The 18,975-nt window shown below is 32.9% G+C and overlaps 2 pseudogenes; both read left to right on the top strand.

Annotated features, from left to right (window-relative positions):
* The first annotated feature begins 480 nt into the window (after nucleotides 1–480).
* Nucleotides 481–6,680, top strand: LOC138322151 (uncharacterized; annotated as a pseudogene).
* Nucleotides 3,955–18,031, top strand: LOC138322150 (dolichyl-phosphate beta-glucosyltransferase-like; annotated as a pseudogene).
* The last annotated feature ends 944 nt before the right edge of the window (nucleotides 18,032–18,975 follow it).

Below are 18,975 nucleotides of genomic sequence, written 5' to 3'. Positions count from 1 at the left end.
CAAGGTGAAAAGTGAAGTGTATTGCCAATGTATCACACCAAGGTGAAAAGTGAAGTGTATTGCCAATGTATCACACCAAGGTGAAAGGTGAAGTGTATCACTGTACCACCTGACCACAAAGGTGAAAGGTTAGGTTATTACCACTGTACCATACATAGTAAACGTTAAGGAGAAGCTGTCTGTATGAACAAAAACACAAGAATCAATTATATCTAGATCTACAAGTACTAAAGATGTGAAGGCAATGCGCACTTTCAAGTTGCACGTTTAAATTGAAATTTGCCGCCTTTCAACGCACACCTGTTCATGTTGCTAGCCCTTATTTTCGTATTACCATGTCAATATATATACATTTGAGACGATTGTGAGTAATTTACTAGTAAGCTGGGGCGCTTTCGTTTATCCGGTCGGAACGGAACGTTGGTGGCACGGTTTCGTTTCGCATAAACGAACGGACCCGAACCGCAGGATCAAACCAAGATGGCGACCATACAGCATATTCAAGAAATGTTACCTGCATGTTATTTGTTTTTAGAAGAGTTCCTACTATCAGACGCGACCCCTTTTGACACAGATGATGACGACATGACATTCTTTCACTTTCTGACGCAACAATCCAGTGCTAACAAGATATTTGACTACAAATACGCAGTAACGTGCCAAAAGTCTTCGTAATTTTTATTTTTCCCTACTGTATATATTCTATGTAATTTTACATTTTTTCTTTGATTTTTCCTGATCTCATCTATTGGCAGATTTTAACCAATTTTGGCATACTTGTAGAAAATTATCTACACTTTCAGCTCATAATATTTGTATAATTTTCCGATATTTCGTTTTCAAAAATTTTTTTTTTTTGTGCACCACTTAAACTTTTGACGTCATTTTCCTCTTTATTCTTACCAAAATGGCAACGATAAAGTTTTGAGTGGTTATGAAATACGGTTTTCTCAAAAAGTGCATAAAGGAAAATAATGTAAATATTATGAGCTGAAAAAGTAGATAATTTTCTAAAAGTATGCCAAATTTGATTAAAATCCGCGCCTAGATGAGATCAGGAAAAATATAAGAAAATATGTAAAAATACATAGAATATATAGGGAAAAATAAAAAAATTACGAAGACTTTTGGCTCACGACGTTGTATCTATCAATGAATTTAAATCGCACTTTCGCATGACCAAGACTACGTCAGAAATTTTACTTGGACTGGCTTTGTTCGACAGGACAACTGACTGCCGACAATGACCATGGACGGAGGATTGTGGAATCGCCAAAGCAATTGCTGATTGCTCTGGTTTTTGGCTACGCCAGAATGCTACAGATCTGTCAGTGATCGCTTTGGCGTTACCCTTTCCACGACACACAAGACCGTAAGGAGGGTAACGTCGGCCCTAATGGCTTTACATTTATGTAAGACCAGTTTTTCCAGTGGCCAACAGGTACCCGGTCAATAAAAGAATTTCCCTAGTATTTTAAAGTTGCTTAAAGCCAAAGTTCTCTCTCTACTAATTTATTATTATTGCTTAATTTTCATAAAATACAAACGTTTGGACATGATTAGGTTAACGTTAGCCCGAGATACTCTGGCCCTGATACCAGACTTAGACATCATGACAGAAAGATGTCTGGTGTAGAGCCAGAACTCGGTGCTATATCAAAAGGTGGATACCAAACGGTGTCGGTGAGTTCCACCTTTTGATATAGCACTGCACTCTGGCCCTACACCAGACATCAATCTGTCATAATGTCCAAGTCTGGTGTCGGGCCCAGAGTATCTCGGGCTAGGACTAGATGAACATGTAATAAGTCTCACAGGCTTTAGGGAACTATGCCCACATCAAATTTAAAAAAAAAAATGGTACCCCTTTAGTTGCCAATCGTGTTATTAATTTATAGGTAACAAGAAGTTTCTGTTTTCCCCTTGGTTATAAGTCATAACCAACAATTTTTTATTAAATAATACATTTCTCACGCATATATAATATCTATACCATACCTATAATATATTGATATTAGTTTCATAATTTTCATATCAGTTAGAGTGTACGTACTAGTGTCATCCTCGATACTCCAGGGCTTCCGATCACTTACGATCTCTACACCCCTGGACTATCTCATAGTAAAACTGGAGGCAACAGAATAGAACAGGTAATTTAGTCATTTGATATACATCAAAAGAGCCGTATAACGGTACACTGTGGTTGACTGTGTGGCTTTGATGTTTGGCGTCGCTCTCTCTGTAGTCTTCAAAGGAAGTCTTTGCGAGCCTCTGATTGGTCAAATGTTTTCCGCTGAGCTGCCTTCAATTTCACTATGAGATAGTCCAGGGGTGTAGAGATAGTAAGTGATCGGAAGCCCTGGAGTATCGAGGATGACTAGTGTAGGCCTACCCGGTATTAATATATTTATTTTATGACAGGCTTTATAAAGTCATTAGGTACCTGAGAGACCTATAAATAATACATGAATACAACCATTGATTATCTTTAATATGCGTTCTTATTTTCTCGCAAAATAATCATATTATTTAACTCTTGTTACACAGTACAAAAAAAATATCTATATCAAGAAGACGAAATTTCTCAAATAGCCTATATCTAATGCATCTAAATCAAAGGTGCCTATACTAAAAGTAATACATGTTGTACAGTGATTCAAGTACCCGTTATTTTTTAAGGCATTGTGTCCAGAATAAACATTACTCTCTTTGCATTGCTAAGCTTACCTTAGAATTAAGTTTTTACTCTTATTTATATCTTGATACAAATTCCTGTTGAGTATCGAACTCGCATCAAGTGTGAAAATGCACAGAACTACAGGTCTACTGAGCTAAATAAGCATTTTTCATCAGCTGAGTGACAGAGGTCGTAATTAGTAGTAACAAGTCACAATGCCTTTCTTTTTACAAAAGAATTCCTAAATAAATTTAGTTTTATGTGTTTCCCATGTCTATTTGTCTAAATTATATATTGTAAGTATGTGAAAGTCAATCATTGATCAACAAATAAAGACTGTAGGAAATTGCACAATTAGTCAATAATAAATGCTTGTAATGCATGGTAACCTAGTTGCATACTCGTAGCACAATCAATCTATGCAGTATCACTTTTTGTGCATCAAAGATTACTGTATGTTTTCAGGTTTTTCTAGCGTCTTGAGCTATTACGGTATATGGTACATTATGTACTTCCAGGTAAATAGGAATAGCCATTACATTGTTTCAGGGGAAAAATGTAACATTGTAAGTAACCAAGGGTTTTTTGGAATATGGTGGCTTCCCAGACTGCATTGGTGCTATTGATGGCACACACATTCCTATTCGCAAGCCTGTTCATCACGCAGGCAGTTATTTGAATAGAAAAAAAACACTATTCTATAATACTCCAGGTAATTCTGCTGTAAATAATAGTCGATATATCCCATAAGAATCATTGTGATCTAGTGCTCAAAACTGCATATTTCAGAAACAGGTTCATCTGTTATAATTCAAAGTTAATTAATTAAATTACATCAATTAATTTGCTTTAAAGATACACTCAAGTTATATTTTCAAATGTTAATAGGAAATAAATTATTAATTTATGTTTCTAAGGGATTTCAAACTGATGAGATAGCTTTATAAAACAACAAACAATTTAAATGTTGATTTGACTTGCTAAATCCTTCCAGGCTGTGTGTGATCACACAATGTGCTTCACAGATGTGAATGTTGGTTGGCCAGGAAGTGTACATGATGCCAGGGTATTTGCAAATAGCAACATTGGTAGAAATCTTAAAGAAAAAAACCAATAACAACCATGTATTGGAGGATGGTGCATATCCAATGAGCTGGTAAATTTTAGTTTTATATTCGGGCACAGCATTTACAAGTCACTTACAGCACATCTTCAATTTTCCAGGATTTAAGCTAATTGAATTTGATGCTGTGAGATGATAGATAATTCTCTTTAACATGGACAGAGACATCTGCTCTTCTGGTGAGGTAATCTGTATCTCTTCATCCTATAATTTACTGGGATATTCTTTACTTACTAGGGAAAAGGTTTTAACACATTTAAATGTGTAGATATGAAGGGAAAAAGATATTCTACCCGAGGGTCACAAAATGTATTAAAATCTTATACTTGATGTATACTGCAGTCTGCAGTGGTGACTATTACTGTCTATATATCTACCCTAAGAACATTGCATAGCAAAACTGAAAGCTCGTTTTGTGACAATAGATGAGACAAGTAGTTTGGTCTTTTGGTGTACAGAAAAAGAATTTAACAACTGTACACTGTGGTTGACACTGTGCCTATCAAGTTAAGCGTCACTGTCTCTGCAGATATGTGATTGGTCTGTTTTTTCTCTCATGAATTTCTTTCAGTTCAGCTATAAAATTTTCCAGGTAAGAATATAATGACTGATAGTATGTCTATTTCGTGACCAAGCATGCTAGTCTATCTATGAGAATGAAACCCGGTACAAAACGTCTAGGAAGGATATTTTGAGAAATTATGAGTAAAAAAATTGAACGATATCAGTTAAAGCAAGTCCACTCTCGAACTGAGGGAGTATACAAAGGATGCATCAAATGTCTGTTGCTATATCTTGGACCAACACAAAACTATGAAAAACTGATCTGGATCATCTAATTATCATTCCTGGCAAAGTTTCAGCTTGACTCCTGAGGTTGTTCTGGAAAACACATACTATGAAAATTTACTGTTGATTTACACAAAGTAGCACAGTTATGACAATAGAGCATTCCTTTATGCTGTTTAAAATGTACTAGGACATAAATATGTAATGGAAATTTAGTTTTGAACTGTACTTGTTTATAAAATATAAAATTGTCATATTAACACAAGGCTGTAATCCAAGTTTCAAAGGAAAATACAATTTTATTATAAATTGACCAAAAAAAATATATCATAAAATGATTTGTAAATATTCTTGTTCTGATATAGATTATGTGCATCTTCACTAAATAAGGATTATTGCCAAGTATCATTGAACTCCTTAATTGAGTAATTTAGTAGTAGGTGGTAGACTGTTTCAAAAAAGTTTGTCTCTAAAAACAGGTGGAGTCATTATGTTCCAATATAAATTATGCAAATCTGGACTGTTTAAAGATTAATACAACTATGTAAGTTCAATGAAATCCTATCATTGTGTCTACAGCTGTCTACAATATGAAGAAAACAAACCGAAATAATCAATTGAACGAGGTAAATATACATTAAATCATTGACACCATTAAGCTATACTCCGTACACCACAATAAGAATTTTAGCTATACTCCGTACACCTCGCGAGCTATACTCCGTACACTGATGTCTCCTTATAAAACGAATATCTACAAATCATGGAAGAATCCCAGGTTACCAACATTTTGTATTAGTGAATATATATGTATATTCTTTTATGTAAGAAAAGTGATTTGGTTTAAAACCATATAATAATTTCAAAATAAACGAAAATATGTGAGTAACCTAAATTTTTAGCAGGTACACACCATATATCTTCACAGATTATTCGATAAAGACGCATTAAAATTCCACAAGTTTTACATTTAATTTAATTCGAATGTTTTCTGAAACGACGAGACCAGGATACAGTCTGCATACTTGTGCTGTATAATTTAAAACAATGACTGAATCATCCCCTGTCATGCTGTATTTTTGAGCTGTCGCTTCGAGTGTAGCTATTTCCGGTGTACCGATAATAGACGGTGAAGATTAGATATGTCATTGGCCTTACCATTGACATCCTCTGAAAAATATCAAGCAAACAACATGGTATACACTATTAAATCAATATGTTGATTCAGAAACAATATTTCCTTCAAACAGTTTACATTATATAATTTCACGGAAAAAATTATTAAATTTGTGAATACAGAGAAATTTCGCAATAAATCATAAAATTTCATCCAATTAATGTGCCATAATGTAATATGAATGGGTATGTGAATTCTCTTTGAATTAAAATACCATTGCTAGGAACAGTCTCCTTTTCTGACGCTGCCTCTCTCACTACTGTTGACTGCACAAGTGCTTTTCCCATACCAGTTATCTGCGACAGTCGGGCTGGATCTACAAAATTTGGTATCTACAAAATCTTCCTTAATAGCAACTACCTCTGTATAAATACATCCAGTTTGATACGACCACTCTACCATATTTTTAACACAATTAAACCTGTGTATTATGATCGCTTGTCCATAAAGACTGTTGTCCTTTGTCACTTGTAAGACAGTTTTGACCATATAATTCACCAACACATTCCTTACAAATATATAATTCTCTCAGCCAATCAAAGCTACTAAAGTGTTGTTGAAAGAAATTAATATAGGGTCTGCCAACACTTGTAAAACAATTACTTGTAACTTATCGGAAAAAAAAAACATATATATAAATATATACATAAATACATGTATAGAAATAAAAAAGTAGAAACACGTTGTTAGCTTAGCATTAGCGCTTTCATCATGTTCTTTAGATGCTTAACAACATTAGATGACGTCATGACAGTATAATCATTGTGTATTGCGACGTCATATTAAGGGAGGTAATTATACAACATATAACAATTGATTTATACAATTACAACAAACGATTCAGTTTCGGTTTGAAATGATGAAAGCGCTAATGCTAAACTAACAACGTGTTTCTACTTTTTTATTTCTATATGTTTACCGGACACTGAGAATTTAATGTTATTCAATATAAATATATATATATATATATATATATACATTGCATATAGAGGATCTTACATAACAGATTATTTAACGAATATTATATAATAAACTTCATATCGCATAGTCACGAGTGTAAGGCCAAAAAAATTATATGCATGTTTCAGGTTACATGACTGAAAAAAATAGGGTAGGTCGGTCGGAAATTTATTTTATTTTTTTATTTTATTTTTTTAGGAGAGGTGGGGGAGGGGTTGAGTTGCTTTATTACTATATTACAAAGTAATTTGTCTTTCTGGCTTTAGGCTGGCTAGAAGTCTTTTATTTCTCATTACCATAATTGAACATTATCTGGATAAACTTAAAGCCAGCGTAAAAATCTTAATTGAAAACTTCACACTCTACATTTTTGTTTTGAAAAAGTGTGATAAAATAGGTAGGGTCGGAGGTAAAAACTAGGGTAGGTAGGGGTACCTGAAACATACATATTTTTTTTGGCCTAAGATAACATAACTTTTAATAATATACTAGTAAAACCGAAGATTTTGTCTTCTGAGACAATCATGCCACGTTATTGCTGAATACAATGTAATACCGTTAAAAGCTTTAGGCATATTTGAAAGGACCACTCCAGACTTTTCGGACTCTTTGTAAGCCTCCAGTGCTTTCAAATGCAGTGACAGTGGTCTTGGGATAAAATGTGGCTCTTCATTTGATTCTTGAAGGTTCATTAATTTGATGGTTTGCAACAGAAGTGTCGAGTCTGCAAATTAAATATTTCAATATTTGCAACATACATCAACAAATTTCTTAAAAATATGAAATTCTACCAGGAAGCTAATACCGGTAGCTAGATTAAGTAATTATAAGTAATTATATATAATGTGTTATTGAAAGAAGTTATTTATAACATAATGGATTCAACGACTTCAGAATTGTGTTAGATAGAAGTACAATTATGCATATTACATCATAAAGCTACAAAATTCTACTACAGGAGCAAATGGGAAAAAAATAATCAAATTATTGGTTAAGAATTTAGAAATTTACAGAGAGATTCAAAAACATTTCTTTGAAATGCAGCATCACAATAAATCTATTAGTGTTAATATCATACTTACATACAGTTCATACCTCTTTCTAAAGGTGCAAATTGATTTTTTAAATGAAAATGTAAAATAAAAGAAAAGCTTATTCTGCACAGTATAAAAATAACTTTATAGTAAACTAGTAAGCCCCCATAAAGTTTTAAATGTGTACGTCTTTACCACTGTTGCCATAATCAATGTGTATCGTATGGTACTTTATCATACATATTATGCCTTGTAGTTAAAAAGAACAGTCGGGCAAGGATGGCTAAAGTCGGTTAAAATGGTGTGAATCTATCCAGTATAATTTCTTATGGAATAGAAAAATAAACTTTCTCGGCAAAATCTGTCTGCGTACGTAGAAATTAATTTAAAGTGTAGGAATCCTAAAACGTCCTCACGGCTGACTATATCCATGGTTACATTTCCATGCAGCCTCGCTTTCAATGCTTTCAACTTTTCCTGATTTCAATGGTCAGAACTGGGAAACGTAAGCAGAACTTGACCGTCGTATTAATATGTGAGAACTTTTGGAAGGCCAATGAACGCATTTAGACTGGTTTTCTTTGCCCGACTATTCACTTTAAACATTAAAATAAGATTTCACTGAAAGCATATAATTATTCAACAAACGGTATACAATGTATTGCATTTATTCATTATCATACATGCATTAAAAGCAGGGGACAAGTACAGCCACTCCCTCCCCTTTAGTAAATTATTATTGATATTTTTAGGGCCATGTAATTTTTCCAATCCATAATTAAATAAAGGATTTTTGGCTGTATAAAACTCATTTTAAACCATCTCTTCCCAAGTGTGTCTAAGTTATGATAATTAATTTAAATTGTTTGTTCAGGAAATGTGTGGCAACTTTTATTGAATATATAGTGTACATGTAATTATAAACACAGGTCATGTGATTGACAAATTTATTTGAACTGCAGGTTCTGCTGACGTGACATTATAGTACAAACATTGTTTTATGCAAACTAATTTGTAGAACTAAAACAATTGTAATTAACTTGAACTTCTTGTACTAATATAAATTAACTTATTTGATTGTTGCAATTACATACATTTTTTTGGATCTATCCACTTTCTTTTCTTGGACATGTACATTCAGAGTTCTATATAGTTAGTTTATATCATTCAGACATGATATAAATTATGTATGGTGTCATTTTATTGTTTAAATTTATTGTAAAATGTATGTTTTAATAGTAAAAGACAAATCTTATCTTACTTTCTTTGTAATATGCAATGGTAGCTTCTTCCATTTTCAGTTTGTAGTTCAGGAACCTGACCGTCTTGTATTGCATTGCCATGGTTAACTTTGAGTGGCAAAATCAAGCAGACGATAAACTCAATCGATCGATATCTGTCGATACTGATGACGTAACACGCAATCTCTCAATGTATTTAATCAAATGGCATGCTTCAGTTGAACAAACACAGGAAGATGCACAAATGATGAAATCATGAAGATGCAAACCTTTGGTTTTAAGAAATACTCGCGTGCTTAAAAATGAAAGAAAAAGTTAATCGGGCCGGCAAGTGATTGACAGATGGAATCGTATTTCAATCTGGAATCAATGGCCATTTTATTCGAAAATGCCTTGGAAATCATGCATATAAAAACAAGGAAATTCTAATCGATTAAGTCAGTAATAAATATTTTCCTTAAATTTCAATTTAACAAAGATAGTACAGAACAGAACACTGATCCATACTGTAGTGTTGAAGAATACTTTAAATGCTGCAGTGAAATGAACTGTACTCGGGTAACTGTTACAGTACACAGGGGGCCAACTCAATGAAAATGGATGTTGTCATGCATTTTTTGTATTTGGAGGATGGACTGATGAGTATATATGACAGTCATGTGATTTTTAAAAAAAAATACGAGATTTGAAAAATTATTAAGAAATCGGGATATTTACTATAAAACAGTCTCTTTTTTTTTAAATCTCGTATTTTTGGAAAAAAAAATCACATGACTGTCATATATACTCATCAGTCCATCCTCCAAATACAAAAAATGTATGACAACATCCATTTTCATTGAGTTGGCCCCCTGCGTTACAGTAGTCTTCGACTGGGATTTCTTAAAATTTCATAAATCTTCATCACTATCCCCATCAAAACAGTCTTTAAATTCTTCTTAAACCAATACTTATCTTTACAAAAGCGTATCTCCTTACAGGACCTCGACTGTTTCATGATTTTCAACTCTTTCAATACACCTGACAGTCTCTTTTCGCCACACGACGCCATCTTGGATCTGCCTGGACCCCTCGCTCTGAAGGGTGCCAGACAAACCACCGGAAGTAGTAAGGAACAAATCTGTGCCGGGTAGTTCGTTTATTGGTCCGACCGGTTTGTCTAGTCCAACCACATAATCGAAAGCGCCCCTGTTGTTGTTCATCCAGCCAGCTGTTGATATGTTCGTATTTACTACCCTGCTACCCAGTACCCAAAAAGGTTCATTAGCATATATGACGATGTCAATGATGACAATGGAACCCAAACAATCACAGACTTGTAATCTTAAAATTTCTGAAGACATAACGAAAACTTAGAATTGTAACAGGAGAGGAGAAAATGTTAGCAGCCATACCGGGATTCGAACCCGGGACCTCCGAACACTAGCCGGATGCTCTATCGCTGAGCTACATGGTCACCTAAGAACAACTCAGTCCAATCCTTCTACACTCCTTCCTTACTTAAAGTCTTCGCCCTCGCAGACATACAAGACCCTTATACCACCACTGTGGGTATTTTAGTTGGGTGCCAATTTTGTAACGGGAGAGGGGAAATGTAGTGGCAGACCGGGATTCAAACCCGGGACCTTCGAACACTAGCCGAACATTCTACCACTGAGCTGCCTGGTCACCGATTAATCGATGTCCAATCCCACTACAGAATTTTGAAACAATTTGTCTATATTATGTTGATCATACAATGTAGTAACAGAACACTGATTAATAAGTACAGTACAAATATAATGATTTTCTGCCATTTAATTCTTAGCCTACTGCAAAACAAAACTAGGGATAATCCCGAGTAAGTTGCATTTGTAACATATATCTTGTAAACATACTTATTTTAGTGGTAGTTTTATTTTAGTGCTTTTTGAGCTGCCTTTGAAGCTCTTATTTAGGCTAAATTGCTAATTTTTGTATAAGGCTTTTTCCGGTATTGAACGTCTGTAATTGTACCAAAGTTTGACTGCATGAAAATAAGTATGTTTACAATATAAGGTGTTAGATTAGATTAATATTGTCTACCATTATTGTTTTAGGTTTTGGTTGTTATATATAAATCAAGTGAAGCACATCCAAACCTGAGGAGATTTGACAGTGAGGAATACTTCTTGGAACCAAAGAAAAATGAGAAAATAAAATTTCCGAGTATCCATGATCCTCCAAGTGTTGACCCTCACTGTCGTGGTTCCAGCATACAATGAAGAGGAAAGATGTAAGTTCTTGTAACTTGATACAAATAAATCTGTGGTAATCTGCTTGACAAATGACGACACATTGCACTGCAATTTATGTAGGATTTTTTTAAGACAAGTCCCAGAACTCTGAATTTTCAAAATTTTAATGAGTCCAAGTACACAGAAATATACCAGTAAGTGGGTTTTCAAAATTTTGTGCGAGTCCCCACTGGGACAACATGAGTCCAGGACTTGTAAAGGCAAGTCCCGTAAAATCACTGCATGATTGAACGGTGGTACAATATATAATGCAGTATTTGCTCTTCTTAGTAATCTATTTAAGCTGTAGTGGAAAAGCATATAACATTTCGAAAGACTTTTCCAGTATAATACCATTAATACAACTACACTTTTCCCCTACAGCCGCGATATATTATTGATCAACACTTATCAGAAAAAAAGCTTCATTGCTGATATTGAAATTTTCACATAACTTTTTAATAAAATTCTTGTAAATCTGATTTTTGTCTTTAGTGAACATGATTTCTTTTGTACCAATGGGTCTGAAAGTTTGGAAGTGAAATTTGAATTTGTGGTGATGAAATATAATACTAATGAAAAATAGATTTTCTGCAATATAGAACATCATCTTATAACTGTTGAAATTGAAATGCAGTTTACATTTTGTTATTATATTGATTTTTGCAATTTCTTATATTAAAAAACGGTTCACTTTAGACTTTTGTTTATATATGGTATATTGAAATTTCGTGTTTTCCAATTTTGAAATTTCGAGTTATGAATACATAGTTTTTTTTTCTTTTAGTACCAGCTATGATGAATGAAGCCATCGATTATCTAGAGGAAAGGCAGGTGAGTTGAACTTTCATTTTTCACAATCAATTTAAAAAAAAATGAATACTGTTTTCTACAATAAAAGAATTAGCCATATTCTGGTTTTAAATCAATAGCATTCAAACTATAATTGAACCTCTATTTGATTAAATGTGTACAATTTATATAAATACAGTCAAAATAATTCTATGATTATGTTATGTTGCTTAGATATCTTACACTTTGATTTACCAAGGTAGGTGTAATTGATATTGTGCTATTTTTTCTTCAGAAATGACACCCTCACTTCAGTTATGAAATCCTCGTTGTGATGATGGCAGTAAAGACAATGACAACAGCGGTAGTCATCTTTTTGTATCTTTTTCATTTCAATTGTACCCATTTCTTATTGTCCAAGAGAAAAGCTATGGTAAACAGATAGTCTACATCAGAGACCAAGATGATAAGGTCTATGGCATTTATCATTAAAGTAAGTTTCCACTTCTATGGAACAACAAAATATTTCTTTTTAAAGTTTGTTTGTAATGACATAAAATTTCATTGTAACCTTCGAAAATTATTGACGATCACTACATCGAAACCAGTACTTTTAAATAAAATTAATTAATTTTTCATTTTTATTTTTATACAAAAACAGACTTTCTGATTGACAAATCTTTATTTCTTCATTTCTATGAAGAATAAATCTGAGAATGGCGCAAAAAAAACCCGACCGTTATCATGGCGTCCCTCTATAGAGAATGTTGGTGTTCCATATGTTTTAAAAAAAATAATCCATAAAACAAGAGAATCGTATGTTTTAAACACTATTATATGTTATCAAGAAGTCTAAAAATTTAATTATAAGCATTAATGTAAACTAATTTTTAACTTCATCGGGTCATGAAATAAATTTAGTTTGCAAACTTTTGTGTGAATACAGGGATTTAACACCCCGTATTCGCACAAAAGTTTGCAAACAAATTTCCTCCATACCCCAATGAAGTTAAAAGATAGTGTCATCAATTCTAAAATATTGACTGAAATTTGTTTTTATCAAAAACTAATATCAAAGTGTGATTGGAATAATGTTTCAGCAAGTCAAAAACATCTAGGGTCATTCTAATTTCTGAAAAAGACTATTTAGATAGATAATTAAATATCTTAAATAACAATTGTTTTAATAATTGATGATCAGTAGTATTATCTTTGATAAATTTAATATTCTACATTCAAAACATTTGGATATGCTTGATTTATTACAGACGGGACATTTATACTCCAGTAAATACGGTTTGTAGACAAGGTCCGCGTGGGCTGACGCTGGAGCTGGAGAAGAACAGAGGCAAAGGGGGAGCAGTCGTCTGGTATGTCTGTGTAACAATAAATCACTTTTATTTTTCCCCAAGAGATACAAATTTTCCCGTAATTGTCTTGAGAAGTGGAATACAAATATCCAATGTTTTGCAATAAATTGTTTAAATGTTAATAATTGATTTTTCTTTGTTTTCATATCAAAACTGGCTTCTGAGATTGGCCAAATCTTTTTTATAGCAAACCACTATGAAAAAAAAATCTGGAGAATGGCGCCGAAACCGCCGACGTTTTTCGTGATGTCACGATAGACACATTGACGTTGTGTATTGATTTGGAAAAACAGAATCCTTTGAAAAACCACTATAATGTTACATTTAAACATACTTCATTTTATCAAATAGAGTATAAAATTAATCATAAGTATTGATGTCACTATTTTTTAATTTTATCCGGGTATGAAAAAAAAATTTGTTTGCAAACTTTTGTGAGAATCCGCTACGCAGATTCACACAGTTTGCAAACAATTTTTTTTTCATACCCGGATGAAATTACAAAATAGTGACATCAATGCATAAATCAGTAATATTAACCCGCTTGATTGTTAATTTTATTTTTCGCATATGTATACAATACATGTATATAAAGCATTTTCTAATATTTTAACATATGAACGAATACCAAAAATTCACAATCAAACAGAATTCGTACTGATTATCGTGCATTCTTTGATGAATGCATTATTCTTTTATGATTTAGAATTGTTTGAGTACTAGTGAATATGTTAAAAATAATGAAAACCCTAAAGTACTGTGTATGATACCAAAAAATAAAGCGGTTTACCTATGGACATGTTACTGTAGATAGTCGATAGTTATTTTGCTTCAATGCAACATAATGCAGATTGAATGTAGATTAATCTGAACGGGTATAATAAAAAAGAAAGCTGATACTGGTATTAGTTTGCACACAATTCACATTGAAACTGTGCTAAAATAATGGAAACTTCTAACTATAAAATGTTTATGGCTCTGTTTGTGTTATATTACGTGAACTTTAATTGATACAAATTATAGTAATATTGAATATACATCTTCCCTACTTTTGTCAAATGTATTTTTTAGATTTCTTAATATGATTAGAAAAACATGTGCTATACATAAATATATTTTTAAATACTGGAGTGTTTGTTATAGATAGTTGAGATATCTAAATTTTGTAAGACAAAATTTTACCTACAACTATAAACAGCAAATTGAATCTGAATAAAGTTAACATTTTTGAATCATAACATATTTTCTAATTTTTAATCAATAGGGGCTGTATTTCAGCTAGAGGAAAACTTGCTGTTATTTGCTGATGCAGATGGTGCCAGTTCAATCAAAGATTACAGAAAACTTGAAACAGAAATGTTAAAGATAAATAAGATATTCAAACAACCTGGCAGTAGTCTGTGGCTTCTCGGGCTCATCTAGAAAAGGACGCCAATTGCAGAGGTAATCAACTGTTTGATTAGGAATAAGCACATATTAAAAACCAAAAATCTCAAAGGAATCAGCAGGTCTTAAAAAGACACCATATTGAGCACCAGGTTAATTAGCTTTTAATACCATTTCAAAAAATTTATGATATTAAAGAAAAAAAAACCCAAAAAACACTGGTCTGGTGACTGTTACTAGTTTTATACTACACAAAGATCACTTTAAATTGTAGTTCATGTGTTACATTTAACGTAAAATCAGATAAAAAAATAAACAATTTAACAGCTAGATGCTTTTTAGAAAAAAACATTTCTTTTAATGTGAAAATTGTCTCCCTTTAACCATATCAGATTAACATCCTATGAATTGTCTCCCCTTTGACTATTTTCATAAACCTTGTAACTCTATTTTGATTTAAATATTCAGATTCTATATTGTGACGGAGCCACCACTTTGTCACTGGTTCTACATTATGTAAGGATGACGTAATCCAAGCAATTTTATTTACAATTTATTTACATGTCCAAGTATATACAGTTCAACAGTACAAGTCTTTACATAGTCACGCACGCACAGGCCACAGCTCACTTAACTGACTCCAAACTGAGACACTCCAACACTGAAACTCAACTCTAAAACTGACTCTCCAAATCCAATCGTACTTGTTTTATCATACCATACCTAAACGGACACACCTCCTTTCTCTCGTTCTCACGACCCTGTTTAGTCTCAATCATTACCTTATAATTAATTGTCAACATCCATGAAATCAGCTCACATTCCATTCAAATGAACTCTCTCTCTCTTATCATAAAACAATAACCATTCATCAGATTAACTGGACACACCATACCATCTCACTCCAGTTACAGTCAGATGACAGGGACTGGCCGACAGCCCTGACACCTGCTCTTATCACACCAATTAATTGAAATTGGTGCCTGACCCTACTCTCTCCCTCTCTCTGGTCCTGTAACGTGATCTATCCCCCTACACAAATATATCGCTCTTTCACAATATATTCAAGATAAATTTTCAGTATTATTTGTATGACACAAAGTTTTGATCATGATCTTAAAAAAAATATTGAGCATGCTACCCAGTATGTACTAACAATTAAATTATAATAATAAAATTTTAAAAGGGCAATTCAGTCTAAGAGGACATTAAAATTTGCACATATTTATTGGAAACAAACTAGTGCTAATGGAAATAAGTATAAAGTGCTTTTTCTTTTAATGATATGCCATAAAAGCCCATAGTGGTGAAATTATATGTGAAATCTTCAAACTCGCTTGCCGTCCACCATTATACATTGTTGTCAGATGTCTTGTATGCAGAAACCTTGCTCGTGGAGTAATGCAACTTTTGTCCAGAACTACTCAAATTGCTCTTACAATTGTGTGTTTACCATATTTGATAAATTGTCTTGCCTAAAAAACATTTCATCAACTCTTCAGTGGTTATGAATTTCATTTGTTGAACGTATGGTGACATTGACTTGGGTATTGGTACGGCGTACATATTATACTTTCTTAAACGTATTGCTATTCCATTTGGAATTCCAACGGTATCAAATAAGATGTTTAACAATGACGTGAAATTTGTCAATATTTTATATCAATATGTTTTCTTAAGGAATGTAGAACAATAAATTTTTATGCCATTTTTTAGCCTCATTGAATTGTCCCTTTAAAACTGAAACAAAAGCCATATATGCTCTTCTCAGTCATCTTTAAAACTACTGCAGTTTGTTAACCAGAGAAATGTTTTTGAAATTAAATACAAATTAAACATTTTGATGGAAATAAGTAAAGATAGATATTCTTTCATCTAAAATCATCATCTAAGTCTATTGTGCATTATATCCTTTTGGCTGGAGGAAATTCTATCTTTGTTTGTAGCCACGTATTAACTCATTCACCCCTGAAGATGCATTTAGACTCTTCTCAATCAAAGACTAGACCAGTCCATTATGAACTTCAGGGGTGAAAATCAAATTACCTGTTAAAAAGTTGTTAACTTACAGTTAAGATCGATCATTTATATCATACCCATCCATGCCTTTATGATATTGCAGCTTTCAAAAGTCTCTATTTTTCTTGAAATACACGTGTAAGGACATTTTATTGATATTGCAGCGTTCACTATTCCGTACTTTCCTGATGAAGGGATTCCATTTCCTGGTCTGGTTCCTGTGTGTCCGAGGAATCAAAGACACTCAGTGTGGCTTTAAACTACTCACAAGAGATGCAGCTATAGTTTTGTTTTCTAATTTACATGTTGAAAGGTGGTAAGTATTGATCTCTTATTGTTACCCAATTATATTACAGATTTTGATACCCCGAAAAATTATTTAAAAAGTCTGTATATGTATACACTGAATTTTGGTCGGTTTTGTTCCCAAATGATTTCAAATTAGCATTTTTTCCTGCATTGTCTGTTTTCACATTTTATCAAAGATTTAAATGATTATCTTCCTATTTGTTTGCAGGGCGTTTGATGTAGAAATGTTGTATATCTGGCCCAGATGTTTTAACATTGAGAATATCAGAAGTTTTAAATGCGATTTGACTTGGCAGGAGATAGAAGGTAGGCAGGTCCTCACTAAGACATTTTGTACTGGATTTCTGATTATTCAAAACAATTTTCTGTCCAGTCAGTGGATTAATAGAATCTTTCCCTACCTAGAGGGTGTGGGTCAACAAAATCATAACCCAAGGGGTATTTCCTTAATGTCCAACCCTAGGCTTGCCGAGGGTTTGACATCAGGAATTCCCCCGAGGGTTGTGATTCAATTGACTTCTTAATTGTATGTAATCTAATTATATAAAATACCTGATTTACCGATTTCATTTGATGAAACTAAACTGTGGGTGTCACACAAGAATAATAAACAATATTACAATGTAAGATAATAAAAAGGCAAAGGTTAAGGATGCTGACCACCGCCGACAGAGCATAAACAATACTCATCATTTGAACAATACATGTAGTTGGTGTTTAATCTTGGAAAAATACACTGGTGGAGCATCTTTAATGTAAATTAACTGTAAATACATTAATTTGCTTGATTTCCTTTACAGGGTCCAAAATGGTACCAGTCTGGAGTTGGTTACAAATGGGCAAAGAATCTGTTACTGATTCGTCTACGTTACGTTATAGGAGCATGGAAAATTAATTAGCAAGAGTGAAGAAGGAATAGACTGTAAGACTGTGTTAGCTCTGTACTTGTGTAAGAAATTGAAAAAGACAAAATGAGATGGAAGGAGAGAAACAAGACAAGTGTACATCTGAAATTATGAGAAATAGAGGATACTTTAGGAAATTACAGAATGAGAGAGAGAGAGAGGGAGAGAGAGAGGAAAGAATGAAGGTTAGACAATAAGAAAAATGAGAAATAGATGAATGAAATGTGATAAATATGCAGAGCAAAATGTGACACAAATGGGATGCTAAGATTATGTCTGAAGGATTTTTACTTAAATTTGCGAATAAATGTGCTGTATGCTAAGGAAATAGAAGTCAGAGTTAAAAATACATATGCAATGATTGTTTCTCTTAAATAGACCCAGGAAAAAAAGATATTTGTAATATATGATAGAACTTTGCGTTAGAAGACAATGATATTTATGGAATATAAAATGATAATTATTTCTGATTACTAGGCATTGTTATACAATATATACATATATTTCGTTTTCAATTACAGAATATTAAAGCAATGTGAAAAGAAAACATCAAACTTTCTGCAAATCATATCAGTTTTTACAAAGTAAACAGACAAAAAATAAAGGCGATTGTATTTGGTTTAAGGTGAATTTTCTATCAAATATTTTCATTATTTAAAGATTCTGCATTCCTCCCATAATGCATGAAACACCTTTATGATTATAAAGGATATTCATCAAATATGTTATGTGTTTACAAGCCTAGTTTTTATGAAGGACCAACTGGTACCCCTGCCTCTGTTCACCACTGCAATGAAAGGATTTAATTTAGTTTCATTTAATTATATAGAAATATAATTTGACTATGATTTGCTTTCATATTGATGTCACCATGCTTTAGATACAGGGATATCTTTGGTTGTGGGTTAAATTATTTCAATTACCAACTACAGTGTTAA

This window comes from Argopecten irradians, chromosome 4 (assembly GCF_041381155.1).
Source record: "Argopecten irradians isolate NY chromosome 4, Ai_NY, whole genome shotgun sequence".
Taxonomy (NCBI): domain Eukaryota; kingdom Metazoa; phylum Mollusca; class Bivalvia; order Pectinida; family Pectinidae; genus Argopecten; species Argopecten irradians.
The sequence above is the reverse complement of the archived record's forward strand: the minus strand, read 5'-3'. Positions and strand labels throughout refer to the sequence as shown.